The following is a 24445-nucleotide window of genomic DNA, read 5'->3' on the forward strand; positions in this document are numbered from 1 at the left end:
TTTATTTTTGCTTTGTTTTTTTATAATTTATTTATTAAACGTTTTTTTTTATAATTTATGTACCCTCCATAAATATTTAACATTTTATATAATTTATTTCTTTTTTTGTGTTGTTTTATTATTCATATCGAAAATTTATTGCCTGAGTTCAAGTTTAGCTGCGCTTCAATATTTATGCTGGCCCCATGGCTGGTTGAATGAATGGAATGACTGGAGGGCGAGCGAGGCAAGTTTAAAACCATATGTCGCCAATTTCCTATGGAGTGTGACTATTTGACTTAGGGTGTGACATGATTATGCTTGAATGAGAAAAAAAAGCAATAACAACAACAAACGACAAATTTATGAATTCTGAGATTTATGTTTCTTTTTATACCTTACACAACAATGTTGTTAGGGTATTATAGCTTTGTGCAGCCCCAAGAGTTTGTAACGCCGTGAAATAATGGTCCTAGACCAACCCTTTAAGTATACCGATTGTCATATCTCGACTAGCTGAATCGATCTAGACATGTGTGTCCGTCCGTCTGTCCAATATCATTTGTAAACACGGCCACAGTTATGGACCAATCTTCACGAAATTTTCATGTAGGATGGGTTTGGCCCAATGATTTTTGTCGGTTTTTCTGGTCGCTCCAGAAGCCGCGATTATGGCAAAAAAGAAACCGAATTTTTACATGGAGAAAACGATTGGGCCGAAAAATTAGCATGTCATGTTTTGATAAAGATCGATCAATATTTAGCGGGTCAAATGGACCCTGACTTTTGTGTGAAAAATTACAAAATTTTTATTCTATGGTGTATATGTTTGCCCCTAAAGGACATCGACCCAAGAAGTTGGTAGTATATCCAAGAGGAGTGGTTGGACTTTAAATTGATACCAATTATATTGTCGTATGTAATCTGATGTGGGAGTCAAAACGTAAATATTTACCGGTGCTTACATATTTAGATATTATTTAATAAACCATTACCATAATAGAGGACGGAAATATAACGCTTATCGCTTTGAAATGTTCCATGAGGTTGCAGTTATGGTCAAGGACAACGCCTATAATTTTCGGTGATGATCAGATAATTATTTTGGGATATAGTGAACCGAAAACTAATTTTTTGTGGTTTTTTCGATTCATCTACAGGCTATAAGCCGAACATCACAACACAACCCACGGTGAAGGGAATATGGACAAGTAATTAGAAGAGCTGTACTGAATATTGGTAATATTCGGAGATTATGTCAGTGTAAGGAAGAGTCCTCTAATCGGGCAACAAATATTACCCAGGATCAGAATAAAAATCCGTAGACAGATAGAGTTCTGTGGTAGTTGTGTATGGTATCGTATGGTCGTCGCCGTCCGACTATACTGCTCCGCTCACTGTTTTTTTATTATTTTTATACCCTTCACTACACTGTGGTACAGAGTATTATGTCTTTGTGCATATGTTTGTGACAGGCAAAAGGAAACGAGAGAATATGAGAATATGCATGGAATCCCTTTTTAAGTCGATTTATGCATGTCCGTCCGTCTGTCCATGTTAAATTGTAAAAAAGTACAGGTCGCATCTATGATCCGAATTGGATGAAATTTGGCATAGATCAATTATTTGGCCCAAGGACGTACCATATTGAAATTGGGAAAAAGCGGTTCATATTTAGATATAGCTCCCATATATATATATATATTTTCGTCCGACTTAAGGAAAATGGTACACCAAAGACCCTATATATCAGTCGATTTGCACGAAATTTGGTACAACGTACTGATTTGAGCTTAGAATGATGTCTGTCGAGTTTCGTGAAAATCGGTCCAGTTTTGGATTTAGCTCCCATATATAGTTTCGTCCGATTTCATGTAAATGGTGCTCCAAAGTCTCTATATATCTTTCGATTTGCACGAAATTTGGCATAACGTACTGAATTGAGCATAGAGTGATGTCTGCCAAGTTTTGAGAAAATCGGTCCAGATTTTGATATAGCTCCCATATATATTTTCCTCCGATTTAATGTAAATAGTGCACCAAAGTACGAATATATCTTTCGATTTCCACCAAATTTGGCATAACGTACTGAATTGAGCCTAGAATGATGTCTGCCGAGTTTCGTGAAAATCGGTTCAGTTTTGGATTTAGCTCCCATATATAGTTTCGTAGTAAAAAAATTGTGGCCTATATCATAAATAAAAATTTCAATATTTTTCCCCATATTTAAAATGGAAGTCCTAAACGATGTGTGTTAATTTTTGAAAATAGCCAATGTAGAATGATGCGACAAAGTCCACATATATCCACATACCAAAGTCCACAGGTGTGCACGAAAAAAAATAACGTTTTTTGAGCCTTGAGTGATGTCTGCCAAGTTTCGTGAAAATCGGTCCAGATGTAGATATAGCTCCCATATATTTAACAGAGTCCATTTAATTAATGCAATCAATTGTGTATATATCACCGATTTGCACGAAATTTGGCATAAACTGAATTCAAAGTCATTACTACAAGTGAAATCGGTTCATATTTGGATATAGCTTTCATATATATTTTATTTTAAGTAAATTGGGCATCAAATTTTCATGTTAGTCAGATTGACATGAATTATACATCCTGTTTAATTACTCATAGTGGCGAAGGGTATCATAGAGCCCCGAAAAACTTTCCTTACTAGTTTTGCGCTGGAGAGCTATAGACACTACTGAGTAAAAAAATTGTGGCCTATATCATAAATAAAAATTTCAATATTTTTCCCCATATTTAAAATGGAAGAATACTTTTTTCAAATAGCCAACGTAGAATAGCCGACAAGGCGAACCTAGCCACCAAGGTGTGCATTAAAAAAAAAATAGTTTTTTGTGGAGCCTTCATTGTGGATTCCAGAGGGCCTATTTTCCCTCTGTCTTAACAGAGTCCAACATTAATGCAATCATTTGTGTTTATCACCCAGGAACCAAATACCGGAAATTATCAAAGTCATTACTACAAGTGTCCGGAAAATGTTCCATTCATAGCTTTATTTTGGTTATTGCCATCGTTTTCATGTTCATCCTAAAGCATATACTGCTCGTTTATAGGAAAAACGGCAAGAGAGATAAGGCAAAGAAGAAGAAGAAAAAAATTCCAAAACTTAAATGAGCCATGAAAATAAGCTCTAAGGATGTACGCCAACCACCACCCAACCTATCACCCAGTCGACCAGCTCCCCACAAAAGTCGTTTACCTACCTCATTGTGGATTTCGAAATGATTTGTTTAATCGACAATCAAATCTAGTTTTAATGTTTATATCTCCCCTCTCTCTCTCCGTTCCGGCTTTCCGGTTGTTTACCTACAAAAATATTTCCACATTTTTTGTTTGCAATCGTCATGGTCTACGGTTTCTTGGTTTGTTTGTTTCACTTTTCAACTCCCTCAAGGGGGATGAGAATTATGCTTTTGAAGTCAGTTTTCTTTTCATCAGCAGGGGTGTAGGGGAAACGGAGATTTTCGTGTCTCTGGAGTAAGATAATTTCGTGTTAAAGCAGTTATGGGATTTTAAAGCCAAAATGGATTAAAGGAGACAAAATAAAATAGTTTTAGAGTTAAATTTCAAGTTTTGAGCCTAAAAGTATGCATCACTTAACACAAATATTTACTGGACCCCTAAAAATAGACACCATTTTTGATAATATTCCAATTACTTCTTTTATGCCAACTTCATATCATAAATCATTCTTTTATAGAAAATATCCTGACAACAAGATTCCTCTTCCTCTCTCCACCCCCCCCCCCCTCACCTACAGCCCCTCCCTAGAATATTATTAAAAAGTAAATATAATTTATCTTTATTTAATAATAAAAATCATTTTATTCTCCGATCACTTGGTGTTTGTAGACAATGATTATATGTGTTGTTGTTGTATTATTCTGTTCTGCAATTAACGCCGAACATTTAAGTCAATTATCCGTGACAGCATTTTTATCAGTTGCATCAATGAGATGGGATTTTTAGGCGGCAAGCAAGCATGCCGCCAATAATATTCGAACAACAATGAGCGACGATTTTTCTGTGGAGCGAAAATACAATTTAATCAAGCGTAATATCTCTGATAAATATAAAAATAATAATATCTGAACGAAACGAGAAAACAATAACAACAATAAATGAGCAGGGTAATGATGATGATAACAAGGGTATTTAAGAAACTATTGATTACGGCCACTATCAGGTCAATCGAATAATGTGATGATTTTCTCCTGGCTTTAATAAATGAAGTATACTTTTGGGGATTAAAAAATTTTGGTTGGGAAGATTAGCCAATGTGTTTTAAAAATACTTCAAAAAATGTTTTTTAAAAACAAAAAAATTTTTCAAACCTTGTGAAAACTTCAAAAAATATTTTTTAAAAAATCTACGCCTTATGAAAATTTCAAAAAATATTTTTTAAAAAATCTACGCCTTATGAAAATTTCAAAAAATATTTTTTAAAAAATCTACGCCTTGCGAAAACTTCAAAATATATTTTTTAAAAAATCTACGCCTTGTGAAAACTTCAAAAAATATTTTTTAAAAAATCTACGCCTTGTGAAAACTTCAAAAAATATTTTTTAAAAAAATCTACGCCTTGTGAAAACTTCAAAAAATATTTTTTAAAAAATCTACGCCTTGTGAAAACTTCAAAAAATATTTTTTAAAAAATCTACGCCTTACCAGTACTTCAAAAAATATTTTTTAAAAAATCTACGCCTTGTGAAAACTTCAAAAAATATTTTTTAAAAAATCTACGCCTTGTGAAAACTTCAAAAAATATTTTTTAAAAAAATCTACGCCTTGTGAAAACTTCAGAAAATATTCTTTAAAAAATTCACACCTTGTGAAAACTTTAAAAAATATTCTTTAAAAAATCCAAACCTTGTGAAAACTTATAAAAATATTTTTTAAAAAATCTACGCCTTGTGAAAACTTTAAAAAATATTCTTTAAAAAATCCAAACCTTGTGAAAACTTCAAAAAATATTTTTTTAAAAATCTACGCCTGGTGAAAACTTTAAAAAATATTCTTTAAAAAATCCAAACCTTGTGAAAACTTATAAAAATATTTTTTAAAAAATCTACGCCTTGTGAAAACTTAAAAAAATATTTTTTAAAAAATCTACGCCTTGTGAAAACTTCAAAAAATATTTTTTAAAAAATCTACGCCCGGTGAAAACTTTAAAAAATATTCTTTAAAAAATCCAAACCTTGTGAAAACTTCAAGAAATATTTTTTAAAAAATCCACGACTTGTTGGCTACTTACAAAAATATTTTTTAAAAAATCCACGTCTTTTAAAAATCCATGCCTTGTTGGCTACTTACAAAAATATTTTTTAAAAAATCCACGTCTTTTAAAAATCCACGCCTTGTTAGCTACTTACAAAAATATTTTTTAAAAAATCCACGTCTTTTAAAAATCCACGCCTTGTTGGCTACTTTCAAAAATATTTTGTTTTAATCCACGCCATGTTGGCTACTTTCAAACATATTTTGTTTTAATCCACGCCTTGTTGGCTACTTTCAAAAATATTTTTTTTAAAAAATCCACGCCTTGTTGGCTACTTTCAAAAATATTTTTTTAAAAAATCCACGCCTTGTTGGCTACTTTCAAAAATATGTTTTAAAAAATCCACACCTTGTTGGCTACTTTCAGAAATATTTTTTTAAAAAATCTACGCCTTTGTTGTCCACTGATTATTCTATTCTTGTCACAATGCCGTATAAGTGTCGACATTACGTATACGCAAGGGAAGAGCCTGTTTTTATGAGTATGGCGTATAAGTGTCGACATTAAGTATACGAAATAGTGTTCCCGTTTAGAAATCAAAGATTTTATTCTATTAGGACAATACAAATAAAAACTATGTCCTATATATATTTTTTTCCTCCCGAATATATTCATCCTACCTTTAAATTCAACTGACATATTGAACTTAACTGACAAAACTAATACTAAAAAAAAACAACAACTTTATTGGTAATAATATGTGACTTACATCAAGTAACCTGTGGCATCCTGATGACCTATATCTGTACATCAGGCATACATGAATACATCACTACCCCATCGGCCGACAGGCATTCGGACGTGTGTGGTTTTTACAATTTGGTAATTGCATGCAAGGGAGAGGAGGAGAAGACGAGAGGGCCCAATAACCCCATAAGTTTCCATTAAAATGTCAACGTTAATAATTGAAGCATCATGACATTGCGTGACTTTTATAAAGGAAAATATTTTCCATAAGCCTGTGGCAGAGGGAAAATTGCATGGCAGCAAAATGCGCAACAACGGAATAGGTAAATCGTGCCAAAAGCTAAACTTTTGTCCACCCCTGCCAACCAGGCAGCCACTATCACCCGAAACCGAAGCAAATGACAAAGAGAGTCAAAATGCATTTATCCAGGATAGCAGCAGCTGATGCAGCCGCAACAGAATGAGGGTGCATGGAGGCAGCAATATAAAATAAAACCGCATAAAAGGCAAAAATTACTCGGTAGCAGAGGCACCTGATGATGGGTAGCAGTTATCTGGTAACATGCCATTGTAATATCTACATAGTTTATGATGGCTTTTCAGCACTCCATTTTATTGCACTCCGCACATTGTCTCTCTCTCTCTCTCTCTGTTGTATGTCCTCATAATAATCTCGATAACAATGTGAATATTTGCCTACTACTATTTTACTCGGGCTTAGCCTTTTGCAGGATATGATCATCACCATCAGCATCAATTTTGTTATTTCACCCACAGGGACGAAATAAGCCACAACGAGCGAGCAGAAGATAAAATTTCCCAAATTGATGTACAAGTTATGGTAGCTTGTCAACTAGGATAGGCAATTTACAATGTTCGGCGAGAGTTGATATGGCAACATGAATGCACAAAGTAAGCTGGCCATTAAAATTGATACTAAGTAGAGTTTGGCAGTAGATATGATATTCATTTTGGAAAATATTGCACATAATTAAAAGAGGGATTAGTGAGGTTTTATTTAAACAATTATCAAAAGGTATCACATGTATGAAATAATAAAACCGTAAGGATTATATGGCGTATAAGTGATGTCACAACGTATACGCCATGGTGTACAACTTTGGTACACTATTTACCTAAAATCGGACGAAAATATATATGAGAACTATATCTAAATCCAAGCCGATTTTTACGAAACTTAACACACATGTTTCAAGACTTAATTCAGTACGCTATGCCAAATTTCGTGCAAATCGAAGGATATATAGGGACTTTGGTGAACCATTAACATAAAATCGGACGAAAATATATATGGGAGCTATATTTAATTCTAAGCCGATTTTTACGAAATTTAACACACATGTTTCAAGACTTTTCGTGCAAATCGAAGGATATATAGGGACTTTAATGCACTATTAACATAAAATCGGACGAAAATATATATGGGAGCTATATCCAAATCTGAACCGATTTTCAGGAAACTTAACACATATCATTCTAGACCTAATTCATTACACTGTGCCAAATTTCGTGCAAATCGAAGGATATATAAGGACTTTAGTGCACCATTTACATAAAATCGGACGAAAATATATATGAGAGCTATATCTAAATCTAAGCCGATTTTTACGAAATTTAACACACATGTTTCAAGACTTAATTCAGTACGCTATGCCAAATTTCGAGCCAATCGAAGGATATATAGGGTCTTTAGGGCACCATTTACCTAAAATCGGACGAAAATATATATGGGAGCTATATCTAAATCTGACCCGATTTTCAGGAAACTTAAAACATATCATTCTAGACATAATTCATTACGCTATGCCAAATTTCGTGCAAATCGAAGAATATATAGGGACTTTGGTGCACCATTTACCTAAAATCGGACGAATATATATATGAGAGCTATATCTAAATCTGAACCGATTTTTACGAAATTTAACACACATGTTTCTAGACTTAATTCAGTACGCTATGCCAAATTTCGCGCAAATCGAAGGATATATAGGGACTTTAGTGCACCATTTACCTAAAATTGGAATAAATATGGGAGCTATATCTAAATTTGAACCTATTTTCAGGAAACTTAACGCATAGCATTCTAGATCTAATTCAGTAGGCTATGCCAAATTTCGTGCAAATCGAAAGATATATAGGGACATTGATACACCATTTACATTAAATCGGACGAAAATATATATGGGAGCTATATCTAAATCTGAACCAATTTTATGAAATTTAACACAGATGTTTCTAGACTTAATTCAGTACGCTATGCCACATTTCGTGCAAATCGAAGGATATATATGGTCTTTAGGGCACCATTTACCTAAAATCGGACGAAAATATATATGTGAGCTATGTCTAAATCTGAACCGATTTTCAGGAAACTTAAAACATATTATTCTAGACATAATCCATTACGCTATGCCAAATTTCGTGCAAATCGAAGAATATATATAGGGACTTTGGTGCACCATTTACCTAAAATCGGACGAAAATATATATGAGAGCTATATCTAAATCTGAACCGATTTTTACGAAATTTAACACACATGTTTCTAGACTTCTCAACCGATTTTTCTCAATTTCAATAGGGTTCGTCCTTGGGCCAAAAAAGTGACCTATGCCAAATTTCATCCAATTCGGATCATAAATGCGACCTGTACTTTGTTTACAATTTAACATGGACAGACAGTCGGACGGACGGACATGCATAAATCAACTTAGAAAGTGATTCTATGCATATTCTCAAAAGGAACCACGTGCCTATCCGTGCCGTTTCCTTTTGCCTGTTACAAACATATGCACAAAGACATAATACCCTGTACCACAGTGTGGTAAAGGATATAAATACTGATATCGATCATTTAAGCCTAAAATAATGCCTTAAAAAAATATCTACGATTGAAATTATTACTTTGAAAAATATTAAAAAATATCCACGCCTAAAATTATACCTTGAAAAAAATAATAATAATAATTTAAAAATATACCCTGAAAATATGCCATAAAATATTAGAAAACAGCCACGCTTGAAAATGTGTCTCGAAAAAATATTAAAAAATTTATATAATCCATGCCCAACGATATTTCCTGAAAATAATATTTACAAATATCCAAGTCTAAAAAAAAAATAACAAAAATATCCGAACCCATTACTAGTCCTTGAAATTTGTGCGTATTAGTATTTTAAAAATCATACGCCTTGATGTACTAACTTATTATTATAAATCATACGCTCCAAAGTCAAAATGAGAAAAAAACAGCCAAAAATGGACCAAATACTAAATATTTGTCGGTTTTTCTGGTCGCTCCAGAGGCCGCATTTATGGCCCAAACATCGCGAATTTTTACATGGTGAAGGGGATTGGGCCAAAATATAAGCATGTTTATTTTGATAAATATCGGTCAATATTTAGAAAAAAAAACAGCCAAAAATGGACCAAATACTAAATTTTTGTCGGTTTTTCTGGTCGCTCCAGAGGCCGCAATTATGGCCCAAACATCGCGAATTTTTACATGGTGAAGGGGATTGGGCCAAAAAATAAGCATGTTTATTTTGATAAATATCGGTCAATATTTAGTGGGTCAAATGGACCCTGACTTTTGTGTGAGACCATTACTAGTCCTTGAAATTTGTGCGTATTAGTAATTTAAAAATCATACGCCCTGATGTACTAACCTCTTATTATAAATCATACGCTCCAAAGTCAAAATGAGTAAAAAATCAGCCAAACTTTACTCTTAAGCTAGTTTAATTTGTGTAAATAGATATAAAATTAAAATTTAAAAAATATATTAAAAAAATAGTTCTTCGTAAAGGATAACATCAAGATTAACTCATCAAAAATGTATCCTTAATTTTAAATTGGCAATAATGTTTTTTTTTTTTTAAATAAAGTCAATCTATTCCTTATTTTTTTAAAAGAACCTTAGAAAAAGGCCATCATATTTTATCTTCCTTAAATTTATCCATTCATTTTTTTGCCGGTTCTCCTTCACAGGTATTCGCAAGTAACCTACTTTACAATGATTTGTCCTTTTTTCTGCTTCGTTTTGCTACCTAAAACTAGTTGTATTTTTAATCCATCTGCCGAAACATTGAATTTTTTCTATATTGTCGACTGTCATTCACAGCATCTTGGAAAACGACAGCAGCAGCAACAACAACACCAACAATTAGAATAGAATCACTTCAAACACAATCCATTTGAACGCTTTGTTTTTCTTTTTATTATTTGGCTGATTGTCTCACAGCCAGATGCCAGTCGAGTCTGTCGTTCTTTGTTGAGTTGTCTCCTTTGTTTGATGCTAAATGGAAATGGATCTGTGTCAAATTTAAACATTTAGACTTTTTAAATATAAATAATTTCAAAGAATGGAAATAGACAAAATAAAGGAAGTGAAATTACGGGATAATAGAAAAGGAGTATCAAATGAAGATTAAATATATTTTTCATCTAAGCATTTTCAGATCTCTAAGAGTGATTTTTTAGCAAATATTATTAGTACCCAATGACGTATAAGTAGTGACATTACTTATACGCCATACAGTCGCATAAATTTGAAGTTGATTAAAATTGTTTTCAAACAATTAAACAAATACATTTTTAACATCCACGAGAAGGAAAATAGGCGTGGATTTTTATACCCTACACAACTATGTTGTCAGGGTATTATAGCTTTGTGCAGCCCCAAGAGTTTGTAACGCCGCTAAATATTAGTCCTAGACCCACCGTCATATCTCGACTAGCTGAGTTGATCTAGACATGTGTGTCCGCCTGTCCGTGCGTCCGTCCATCTGTCCATTATAATTTGTAAACACGCCACAGTTGTGGACCAATCTTCATGAAATTTTGCATGTATGATGGGTTCTGGCCAATGAAGACCCCTATTGATTTTGGTAAAGATCGGAGAGTCGCATGTAATTTTCTTCCTATAGGAAAGCTGAAGGTATTTTCCTTCTTATAGGAGAGCTGCATATTATTTTCATCCTGGCTGGAAGCTGGAAGTATTTCCTACATATAGGAAAGCTGTATGTATTTTTCTTCGTGTAGAAGATTTACAGGTGTTCTTCTTCCTGTTTAAGAGCTGCAGGAATTTTTCTTCTTGTATAAGAGCTGAAGGTATTCTTCTTCCTGTGGAAGAGGTATTCTTCTTCCTATAGGAAAGCTGGAGGTATTTCCTACATAAAGGAAAGCTGTATGTATTTTTCTTAGTGTAGAAGATTTACAGGTGTTCTTCTTCCTGTTTAAGACCTGCAGGTATTCTTCTTCTTAGATGAGAATTGTAGGTATTCTTCTTCCTGTGGAAGAGCTGCAGCTATTATTCTTCCTATGGAAGGTCAGCAGGTAATTTTCTTCTTATATGAAAGCTGGAGGTAGTTTTCTTCATATAGGAGAGCTGTATGTTTTCTGATTCGTGTAGAAGATTTGCTGCATGCAATGTTCTTCTTATAGGAAAGCTGATTATATTTCCCACACATAGGAGAACTGTATATATTCTTCTTCATGTAGAAGATTTGCAGGTATTCTTCTTCCTATAGGAAAGCTGCAGGTATTTCCTGCACATAGGAGAGCTGTATATATTCTTTTTCCTGTAGAAGAGCTCCAGGTATTCATCTTCCTGTGGAAGAGCTGCAGCTATTCTTCTTCCTATGGAAGGTCAGCAGGTAGTTTTTTTTCCTATAGGAAATCTGAAGGTAGTTTTTTACATATAGGAGGGCTGTATGTATTCTACTTCGTGTAGAAGATTTGCAGTTATTGTTCTTTCTGTTTAAGAGCTGCAGGTATTCTTCTTCCTTTGAAAGAGCTGCAGATATTCTGCTGCCTTTGAAAAAGCTGGGGATGAAATGGACCATATACTTAATTTTTGTTGGGTTTTCTTGTCGCTCCAAAGGCCGCAATTATGGTCGCGAAGAATAAGCATGCCTGTTTTGATAAAGATCGATCAATATTTAGCGGGTCAAATGGACCCTGACTTTTGTGTGAAAAATGACAAAATTTGTATTCTATTGCGTATATATTTACCCCTGAAGGACATAGACCCGAGAAGTTGATACTATATCCAAGGGGAGTGGTTGACCCTTAAATTGATACCAATAATATTGTCGTATGTACTCGGATGTGGGACTTACACGTAAATATTTACAGGTGCTTACATATTCAGATATTATATAGTAACACATTACCACACTAGAGGCGGAAATATAGCGCTGATCGCTTTGAAATTTTCCATGAGGTTCTAGTTATGGTCAAGGATAACGCCTATAATTTTCGGTGATGATCAGATAAAAATAGTGGGATGAAGTGGACCGAAAACTTAATTTTTTGTGTTTTTTCTAGACAATATATAGGCCACAATTGAAAGTCGAACATCATAACACAACCCACGGTGAAGGGAATGTGGACAAGTAATTAGAAGGGATTTACTGAATATTTAGTAATATTTGTTGCCCTCTAGTCGGTCAAGAGGGTGCAAATATAGCGAAATATTTTCCATGGTCAGAATATATAACTACAGAAAGTTAGATTTTCGTGGAAGTTGTGTAGGGTATTATATGGTCGGCCTCGTACGACTATACTGCTCCGCTCACTGTTTTTTTTTTTTTTGTGTTTTTTCGAGTCGATGCCAATAATAAGCCATAAAATCACAACACAAGAAGCGCTGAACTGAATATGAGTGATATTCGGAAAATATGTTAGTGTAAGGAAGAGGTGGTGCTGTTGACCTCTAATCGGGCTAGAGGGAGCAAATATCACGAAATATTGCTCAAGCTCGAAATACACATCCGCAGAAAGTTAAAGTTCCGTGGTAGTTGTGCAGGGTATCGTATGGTCGGCCCCGTCCGACTATACTGCTCCGCTCACTGGTTTTTAAATATATATTTTATTTTTTTAAATAATTTCGCGGGACTTATAAGATGCGATATTTTTTAATGTGTTTCAGGGGCTACTATTATATGCGGATTTTTAAAACATTTTTTCGGGCGTGGATATTTTGTTCAAGGGCCATCAAGAGGTTAAAACAGAACCATTAATTCAGTGTTTCTCATTATCCTGGGACACAAAAAAAGCACATGAATTTCCATGCAGGCTATAATGAGCAAATGAAACAAACAGACAAACAAAAAACTAGAAAATAGCCTAAAAAACAACTAACGTGACCATTAAACGACAACATGTGTCCGCCGCCGTTGTTCACATCAAGTTCACCGTGGCATGTCTCAAATTCCCGGCTAATGTTTGTGTATTTTTCCAGTCATGTTTGGAACATGCAGCTGAGCCTACATGTGCGCTACATCGCCACATTGGTCCAAATGTGAAAATGCTTCTTGGGTTTTATGCCACGTTAATTGTTTGTGATTGTCAGGCTCATCATCAGCTGCACCAGCCATAGCAGAGGCAGTATCATGTGAGAGGACAGCACCACAACAGACGCAGCATGACTATGTTTGGATGTTTCACATGCACGCACACATGTCTACATCATTGTTAATGGGAATGATAATTAAAATTGATGATCATTTAATGCTAGGCAATTTTTCGTTACATTGTCAATGGAGACTTGATGGAATTTTAGTGGAACAATTAAAAAAAAAAAAACATAGGAAAAATTGTAGGATATGTGTAGGTACATCCCTCCTACACATATCCTACAATTTTTTCCTATGTTTTTTTATTTGAATAAAATGTTCCATACTTTGTGGGGATTAGTCCACAAAATATCCCTTAAAGTATATTTAAAAATAACCACTTCTCAAAATAGAACTTGAAAAATTATTTAAAACAAAAATATCCACGCCTGAAAATATGCCTCCAAAAATATTTTAAAATATCCACGCCTTAAAATATGCCTTGAAAAATATTTTAAAATATTCACGCCTTAAAATATGCCATAAAAAATGTTCAAACATATCTATGCCTGGAAATACGTCTTGAAAAGGTTTTTAAGAATATCTACGTCTAAAAATTTAAGAAAAACCAGTGAGCGGAGCAGTATAGTCGAACGGGGCCGATCATATGATACCCTACACAATTACCACGGAACTCTAACTTTTTGCAGATCTATATTCCAAGAATGGCAAATATTTCGCGAATTTGCACCCTCTTAACCGATTAGAGGTCAATAGCACCTATTTCTTACCATGACATCTATTTCGAATTATGTTTATATCATAATATACAATTTTTTTTCATTTTACACAGAAAGGTCTTGGTTGACTTGACTCGCTGAATAGTGACAGATCATTACAAAAGCCCATCAAATTAGTTGGCCAGATTCATTCTCCCGTGTAATATTCTACTTAAAATAAGTTTCGGTCCACTTCATCCCAAAATTATTATCTGATCATTACCGCAAATTATAGGCGTTGTCCTTGACCATAACCGGAAATCGAAGGATATATAGGGACTTTGGTCCACCATTTACATGAAATCGGACGAAACTATATATGGGAGCTATATTTGAATTTTGACCGATTATTACGAAACTTGGCAGACATCACTCTAGGCTCAATTCAGTACGTTATGCCAAATTTGGTGCAAATCGAAAGATATATAGGGACTTAGGTGCACCACTTACATGAAATCGGATGAAACTATATATGGGAGCTATATCTAAATTTGGACCGATTTTCACGAAACTTGGCAGACATAATTCTAGGCTCAAGTCAGTGCGTTGTACCATATTTCGTGCAAATCGACAGATATATAGGGTATTTAGTGCACCATTTACTTTAAATCGGACGAAACTATATATGGGAGCTATATCTAAATCTGGACCGATTTTCTCGAAACTTGGCAGACATCACTCTAGGCTCAATTCAGTACGTTATGTCAAATTTCGTGCAAATCGAAAGATATATAGGGACTTTGGTGCACCACTTACATGAAATCGGACGAAACTATATATGGGAGCTATATCTAAATCTGGACCGATTTACGAAACTTGGCCGACACCATTCTACGCTCAAATCAGTACGATGCGCCAAATTTCGTGCAAATCGAAAGATATATAGGGACTTTGGTGCACCATTTGTATGAAATCGGACGACACTATATATGGGAGCTATATCTAAATTTGGACCGATTTTCACGAAAGTTGGCAGACATCATTCTAGGCTCAAGTCAGTACGTTGTACCAAATTTCGTGCAAATCGACAGATATATAGGGTCTTTAGTGCACCATTTACCTTAAATCGGACGAAACTATGTATGGGAGCTATATATAAATCTGGACCGATTTTCTCGAAGCTTGGCAGACATCACTGTAGGCTCAATTCAGTACGTTATGTCAAATTTCGTGCAAATCGAAAGATATTTAAGAGCTTTGGTACACCATTTACTTTAAATCGGACGAAATATATATGGGAGCTATATCTAAATCTGAACCGATTTTCAAGAAACTTGGCACACATCATTCTAGGCCTAATTTAGTACGCTGTGCAAAATTTCGTGCAAATCGACAGATATATAGGGTCTTTAGTGCACCATTTACCTTAAATCGGACGAAACTATATATGGGAGCTATATCTAAATATGGACCGATTTTCTCGAAACTTGTCAGACATCAATCTAGGCTCAATTCAGTACGTTATGCCAAATTTCGTGCAAATCGAAAGTTATTTAGGGACTTTGGTCCACCATTTACCTTAAATCGGACGAAACTATATATGGGAGCTATATCTAAATCTGAACCGATTTTTCCCAATTTCAACAGGGTTCGTCCTTGGGCCAAATGAATGAGCTGTGCCAAATTTCATCCAATTCGAATAATAAATGCGACCTGTACTTTTTTTACAATTTAACATAGACAGACGGACGTACAGACGGACATGCGTAAATCGACTTAAAAAGTGATTCTATGCATATTCTCAAAAGGAACCATGGGTCTATCTCGATTGCTTTTGCAAACATATGCACAAAGACATAATACCCTGTACCACAGTGTGATGAAGGGTATAATAAAGTTTTTGGTCCATTTCATCCCCTAAATATTAACTGATTTTTTTCAAAAAACAATAGGGGTCTTCATTGGCCAGAACCCATCCTACATGCAAAATTTCGTGAAAATTGGTCCATAATTGTGGCCTTTATAGTGTTTACAAATTATAATGGACAGACGGACGGATGGACAAACATGTCTAGATCGACTCAGCTAATCGAGATATGACGATCAGTATTCTTAAAGGTGGGTCTAGGACCAATATTTCGCGGCGTTACAAACTCTTGGGGCTGCACAAAGCTATAATACCCGGACAACATAGTTGTGTAGGGTATAAATATCGCCTGAAATCTTGAAATAATATTTAAAATAGCCGCTTGAAAAGAAAAACACATTTAAAAATATCTACGTCTGTCGTTGAAAAAAAATTATAAATATACACATCTGAAAATATTTATTGAAAAAAAGTATAGAAATATGCACGTCTGAATTTTTACAATTATCCTAATTTTAATCATTGAAAAATTGTGTTCAAACATCTTGAAATTGTCCTTAAGAATATTATAAAATATATCCGCCCAAAAACAGTTATGGAAAAAATATTAAACACATCCTCTTCTAAAGATTTCTGAGGCGAATGATTAACATCACTCGAATACGCTCCCATGTCCTATTAAGACCACCCATACGCCCTTAACTTCAACTTTATCATAATATTCCCAGAATTTTTACATTCGTTCGCAAATTTTAGTCTTTGTAATTTTATTTCAAAAAAAAAAAAAAAAAACATTCACCTCCCCTATCCTGCAGGTTGAAAAAAAGGAAAAAAAGAATACATGATATAAAAACATTCCATGTTGCATCATTTATTATGACAGCATGTGTTTTCGTTTTTTTTTTCAGTTTTTTTTTCTGAGGATACTCCTAAGTGCCGTTTTGCTAGCTGCAATAAAGTGCTGCAATTTCTTTTGTGGTCTCATAATCTTTTGTTGTTGTCATTGTTGTCCTGCTCTCTATTTTTCTATTTTACCACACCAACGTCAGTTAGCTGGGGGTAGCAGCTGCATTTTGCTTTCACAGCTGGATTAAACGACCGCCATAAGCCCAATCTGGACAAGAGTAAATGCTTTTGGGGTTTTTTGCTGTATTTTGTTGTGGAAAGGACCAACACGAGTGGGGTACTCTGCAATTTTTTCATCCCACCATTGTCGTTTTAAAATTTCGTATATTTTTTTAGGAACAATAGCGAATCGGACACAATGGGGAATATAACAAAGCATGTAAATCAAGGACATTTTGTTGCATTGTAGGGATGGTTTTTTTATTTTTTATTTATTTTTTTTTTAATTGTGATATATTATTTTAAAAAATGAAATAATAAAAGAATAAAAATGAAAACGGGAGATTATGTCAATGCAGCTATTTAGAAGCTTCAGAGGGTTCTAAAGGGATATAAATGTATTTAAATATTTTTTCCAAGGATTTCAAAGCTAAGACTATTATTTACGAATTTAACCAGGAAATTGGAGTAGTCAATGAAAAATTATGAAGATAATACGATGAAATAAAGTTAATACCATGGGTGCGTATGGGTAGTCTTGATGGGACATGGGTGGGTATTAGTGTGAATGTTAATCATTCGCCTTGGAATTTTTTCTTTACAAGTGTGGATTTTTACTAAGAATTATATTTCAAAAGACTTTCAGCAGACGTAAATATTTCGAAATATTTTTTCAAAGAAAATTAAAATTAAATTCTTAAATATTTTTTCAACGTCTGTTTTTAGGCGTGGATATTTTTAAATATTTTTCCAAAAAGAAAGAAAAATATCTTCCTCTGCCTGGCCAGAAGAATTTTTTTTATAGAAAAAAGTCTTCCTCTGTCTGGCCAGATGAAGTTTTTTTCTACAGAAAAAAGTCCTCTGGCTGGCCAGATGAAGTTTTTTTCTATAGAAAAAAGTCTTCCTCTGGCTGGCCAGATGAAGTTTTTTTCTATAGAAAAAAGTCTTCCTCTGGCTGGCCAGATGAAGTTTTTTTCTATAGAAAAAAGTCTTCCTCTGGCTGGCCAGGTGAAGTTTTTTTGCTATAGAAAAAAGTCTTCCTCTGTCTGGCCAGATTAAGTTTTTTTGCTATAGAAAAAAGTCTTCCTCTGGCTGGCCAGATGAAGTTTTTTTTCTATAGAAAAAAGTCTTCCTCTGGCTGGCCAGATGTTTTTTTTCTATAGAAAAAAGTCTTCCTTTGGCTGGCCAGATGATGAATTTTTTTCTATAGAAAACAAGGCTTCCTCTGGCTGGCCAGATGAATTTTTTCTATAGAAAAAAAGTCTTCCTCTGGCTGGCCAGACGAATTTTTTTTTATAGAAAAAAGTCTTCCTCTGGCTGGCAAGATGAATTTTTTTCTATAGAAAAAAGTCTTCCTCTGGCTGGCCAGATGAATTTTTTTCTATAGAAAAAAGTCTTCCTCTGGCTGGCCAGATGAATTTTTTTCTATAGAAAAAAAGTCTTCCTCTTGCTGGCTAGATGATTTTTTTCTATAGAAAAAAAGTCTTGCTCTGGCTGGCCAGATGAATTTTTTTTTCTGGAAAAAGATCTTCCTTTGAGCCACTGTGTTCTTATATCTATATACCAACAGAAACTATGCTCCGCTGTCCTGCAAACCCACTGACATTTACATAGACAATTGTTGTAGTTTCTTCTAGTCCATTTCTTGTTTTTTTTTTACTGCAGCTGATGCCATGATACTGCCTGCCGCAGCCACTCGCTCTAACACAAGTCAAAGCAAGTGGTCAGAATCATAAAATAGTTGGCATTCTAAAAACGACGTAATTTTCCACCAAATACTCGATGCCACTTTGTCATGAACTCCATTTGAGAATCCGAGCAGAAATTGCAAATTGAAAGGAAGGCCAAGAAGCGGTGGAGAGGAGAGCAGATGAACACCAAGAATGAAAACAACTGACAAATAAGGCAGAGGGGTGGCGTGGAGAGACAGACAGTCAGGCAGGAGGTTGTTAGGCATTGAAAACTATTTCAAAAATGTCTATTGAGGAGCTGACATTTCAGAAAATATAAGCGCCGTGTTTTCTAATGCCAATGGCCGGACTGTCGGCCGGCTAACTGGGTGGTTGGTTGGGTGGCCGATTGGCATGCTGGCTGGTCTTTCATGATGCCTTGCTTGCCGACAACAATGTGAATAAATGAGTTGTTGTTGTTGTTTGCCACACTTTTTGTTGTTGTTGCCTTTGTTTTGCATTTTTCCATTATCATTTGAACATTATAATAAATATGCAAATTCTTCGCTTTCTTAGATTCCAAGCAGTCAGAAGGAGAGGACGACGACTGCTAAGTATTTGTGATATGAAACAAAGAAGATGACGCTGCTGCAGATGATGTTCCAGTTGTTCAGTTCCGCTTTTGGAATTTCTTGGTTCCTTTTTTATTACACATCCTCCTCTCTTTGTTTTGTTTCTTCTCCCTGTTTTAGTTCAGTTACATTTTTAATGAATTCCATTGTCATGAATAATGAAATAGAGAGTGGGAGGGATAAGAGAGGGAGTGAGAGACAAAATATAGACTATTTAATCGTGCAGCTGCTGAATGGACTTTAAAATTTTAAACGTGGACATCAGAAGATGAAACCATTTTTCTATCAAAAAAAAAATTCCTCGAGACCAGAGGAAGACTTCTTTCTATAGAAAAATCATCTGTAGATTATTTTTGTTTGTGGGAAAGGGGACGCATAAGTAACGTCTATAGTTATACGCACCATTGTTCCACTCATTTTTCAAAAGACTTTTTTCTATAGAAAAAAATTCGTCAGGCCAGCCAGAGGAAGACTTTTTTCTAAAGCAAAAAAATTCGTCTGGCCAGCCAGAGGAAGACTTTTTTCTATAGCAAAAAAAAAATTGTCTGGCCAGCGAGAGGAAGACTTTTTTCTATAGAAAAAAAATTCGTCTGGCCAGTCAGAGAAAGACTTTTTTCTATAGCAAAAAAATTCGTCTGGCCAGCCAGAGGAAGACTTTTTTCTATAGAAAAAAAAAATTCGTCTGGCCAGCCAGAGGAAGACTTTTTTCTATAGAAAAAAAATCGTCTGGCCAGCCAGAGGAAGACTTTTTTCTATAGAACAAAATTCGTCTGGCCAGCCAGAGGAAGACTTTTTTCTGTAGCAAAAAAATTCGTCTGGCCAGCCAGAGGAAGACTTTTTCTATAGCAAAAAAAATCCGTCTGACCAGCCTGAGGAAGACTTTTTTCTAAAGCAAAAAAAATCGTTTGGCTAGCCAGAGGAAGATTTTTTTCCATAGCAAAAAAATCCGTCTGACCAGCCAGAGGAAGACTTTTTTCTATAGTCTTCCGAAGTTTACAGTTTATGTTTGTGGGAAATGGTGCGTATAATTGACGTCAATAGTTATACGCACCATGGGTCAAATTAATTTTTCAATATATTCAGGAGAACGTGAAACAATTGGAACCGTAAATTAATGACCTACAAAATTCTACCTCTATAGTAAGGTTACTCTTGACAAGAGGTGCAACTTTAGCTATAGAAAAAAATCCTCACGACCAAAGCAAGATTTTTTTGGGGATTTTTTAGGATTCATTTTCTTATAGTTTTGGGATAGGGAGCGTATAAGTAACGTATAAGTACGCTCGGTGGGTGAAATTAATGTTTCAAGATATTCAGGGGAATTGAAAGAAATTGGATCCTCAGGCTTTTTAAATTCTGAACTGGATATTTTGGATAATTTTTTGTATACCGACAAAATTCTACCTTGGACCCAGACGATTTTTCTAACCCTAAAGTAGAGGTTTTTGAACTTTCGCCCTTGCTGAAAACAATCCCATTTCGTCGTCATTTATTAATGAAGTTGATTGGCATTTGTGGTGCTCCATGACAATATCGTGCTCCACAATTGACAGTAAAAGTGTACACACAAACACCCTCCTACTTACTGGGAGAGTGTGTGTGTGTGAGAGAGAGTTTTTAATGCATTTGTCCTGCCTGCCTGACTGTCTGACAAAGACAATATCAATATTGACAATTGATTTAGCACACAAACACAGTTTTCCTTTCGGTGGTTTTCGAAGTCAAAATACTTTCGGGGAACAAAGTCAATTTGTCAGCGATGTCCTTGTAAACAGCGGAATAAAGAGGGGAGGTTTGGGGGATGTAATGGGCGTTCATTGTCTGCTCTCCTTGCCTATCTGTTGTTTGTCGTTAATTTATTCACACACAAGAAAAATGTTGGAACTATAATCACGAATAATTAAATTGTCACATCAAAGGTTAGGAGGGTTGGCGGGGTACGATTTTATGCTTGGTGTTTAGGAGGAGGAATATCATTAATGAAGTCATTTATTTTTTGTTGTGAAATCACAGCTATAAATTAAAATGTTTAGGGAATACAAAATAGAAAGGGTTGATAGTATTCGAAAGTTCGGAAGAAAGTAAAGGGGTTTTGAAACAAAATTTTAATGCCATCATAAATCAGTAAAAGTTTATTTTTGTCTAGGCGTAGTCAATTGTAAAGGCCAATACAGAATAGCTTAGAAATAAAGTACCGCCATTTTTAGAGGGCAATAAAAATAAGGTCTTTAAATTCTTGATCTGATTTTTTTGGAATTTATGGGAATTTTATGCAACACTTTTGAAGAAAATAAACAATAAATTTTCGAAAATATTCCACTTGGGGTTATATTCTTATGGCTGAAGGGGGAAAGGGAGCGTATAAGTAACATCAATAGTTATACGCACCATGAGTCACCATTTAATTTTTTTTTAATATATTCAGGAGAAAATGTGAGATATTGGAAGTTGGAGTTTGTCTGGAAGGATATTAAGAGGACATTTTATACAGGCCAATCACGTGGAAATCTTTAAAAAACTTTTATACCAAAAGTAGACTTTATTCTATAGGAAAAAAAATTGTCTAGCCCAGATGAAGACTTTTCTCCATAGAAATGTAATCTGGGCCAGAGGAAAACTTTTGTCATGAAAAAAAATCGTTATGCCTATATTAAAATTTCTCTTGACTACAAAGTGCAAGAGGGGGATTTATTTTATTATTTTGGGAAAGGGAGCGTATAAGTACCGTCAAAACGTATACGTACCATGAACCACCACTTAATATTTTAAATATATTCAGTAAAAAAATAATCTATTGGAACCTGGAGTTTGTCATATCAATGACAGGGTATTACGAGCGCATTTTATAAAGGGCTTGGCCTTTATAAAATCCTTGTACCAAGAGTAGACTTTATTCTATAAGAAAAAAAATTACCAGACCCAGGAAAAGATTTTTTCTACGGAAATAAATTTTTCTGGAACGGAGAAAGACTTTCTTCATTAAAAAAAGAAAAAAACAGATTAAAATTCATCTTGGCTACAAAGTGCAAGAGGAGGATTTTTTATGGTTGTGGGGAAGGGATCATATAAGTACGCACCATGAGTCACTATTTAATTTATTAAAGATATATAGGAGAAACTATAAGCTATTGGAATCTGCTGATTGTCATATCAAAGACAGTATATTAAGAGCACATTTTATAAAGGCCAATTATGAGAAAGACTTTAAAAAATCCTCTGGGCTAGAGGATGTTTTTTTATAATAAAATGATCTGGCCCAGAAGCAGGAATTTCTTCCATGGAAAAAATTGTCTTGCTCAGAGAAAGACTTTTTTCCATAGAAAAAAATTGTCTTGCTCAAAGGAATACTTTTTTCCATAGAAAAAATTGCCTAACTGACAGGAACCCTTTTTTCAGTCGAGAAAAATCGTTGTGCTCACAGGAAGACTTTTTTGTATTAAAAAAAAAATTCATTAGACCTAGAGGAAGAATTTTTGTATAGAAAAAAATAATAATTTTGCCTAGAAAGTCTTCCTAACAGAAAGGGAAAGACTCTTTACATATGGCTGTGAGGAAGGGAGCGTATAAGTAACGTCAATAATTATACTCACCATGGTCACATTACTTTTTGAAGGTATTTCGAAGAAAATTAAAGCTATTTTGAAAAGCAACAGGATACTTTTGATAAGTATTTTAAAGAACAAAAGTAAATTTTTAGAGGCCAATAGACTTTGAAAATAAATCATTCTTTAAAGGCCAATCACGATGAAGACTTTGAAAATAAATTGAGCCAGAGGACGACTTTCTTCTTTAAAAACAAATTGTTTGGGCAGAGAAAAAACTTCTACAAATTCGACAAAAATCTTTTGGTCCAGACGATCCAGAATTGTTTTCAATAAAATAAAATTCTTCCCAAGGGTCAGCGGAAGACATTTTTGTTATAGTTTTGTGGAATGCTGCGCATAAGTAACGTCAATAGTTATACGCACCATGGGTCACACTATTGTTTTTTAAGATATATTGGGTAAAATATTAAATCCTCAACTGAATATTTCATATATTTATACAAGGAATTTTGAGAGGAAAATTAGAAATAGGGGCAAAGTAAAAAGTTTCTTTAGAAAAGCCTTCCTCAGGGGCTTAGACAATTTTTTGTTTATATCACTGTGAAAATATTAAAAGTAAATAGTTTCTTTAGAAAAACCTTCCTCAAGGGCTCAGACAATTTTTTGCTATAGCTATGAATTTTTCTCAGGGGTTTAGAGAAATTTCTTCTATAGAAAAGAAGTTTAACTTTGAGAAGTCGCCCTCTGTGCCAGATGATTTTTCTATAGGAAAAAAATACGATTGTGGGAGCGTATAAGTAACGTCAATAGTTATACGCATCATGGGTCAGCATTTCATTTTTCAAAGATTTTGAGAGGAAAATTAGAAATATTCGAATCTGGATTTGTTTATATCACTGTGAGAATATTAAGAGCATATTTTATAAGGCCACAAACGAGCTTACCAAATTGAATAGATTATAGGGTGGCACATACCTGTAAATAAAATGAATGCAATATTAATATTTAGTTAGATAATTATCAAATAATATTCAAATAATATTTCCAATAAAAATGGGACCTTTTATTTCGTTGAAAAAAAGGATCCTTAAAATTTTTGAAATTTCTACAAATTCCCAAGCATGAATAAAAATTTCTAAGGCTTACACACAAAGTCACTGTGACTGTACAAGATCTCCATCAAAAGTCTGATTTTATATAAACACGAATATATTATGCTGGTGTTACAATTTTACCCCTTCTCCTTTTAACACGCCTTAACCCAATAAACTCATTAATATTTCAAACATAAATTTTGGCGCATATACAGCACAATAATTTGTTAGGTCATCTACACGTATAATTAATATTAATTGAAGATCATTGGGGCGTATGAGTATTAATTATGTATGAACCACATACATGGATGTGTGTATCCATATAATTAATAATAAACATTGTATATTTTAAACAATTCAGAGCAAGATGACGAAGACGAAGACCTAGTAATTGAATTTTAATTAGATATTTAAAATCAATTAATACTCAGAAGCTAAGTAAATATTAATACAGGGAAAAAATGTGCCAGAAGCTACAAAATCTGGAAAGGAAGAAATTTTCTATAAAAACAAATC

The sequence above is a fragment of the Musca vetustissima genome, unplaced genomic scaffold (assembly GCF_032173495.1).
Source record: "Musca vetustissima isolate MV318-11 ecotype Yass unplaced genomic scaffold, APGP_CSIRO_Mvet_v1 utg31015, whole genome shotgun sequence".
NCBI classification, from domain to species: domain Eukaryota; kingdom Metazoa; phylum Arthropoda; class Insecta; order Diptera; family Muscidae; genus Musca; species Musca vetustissima.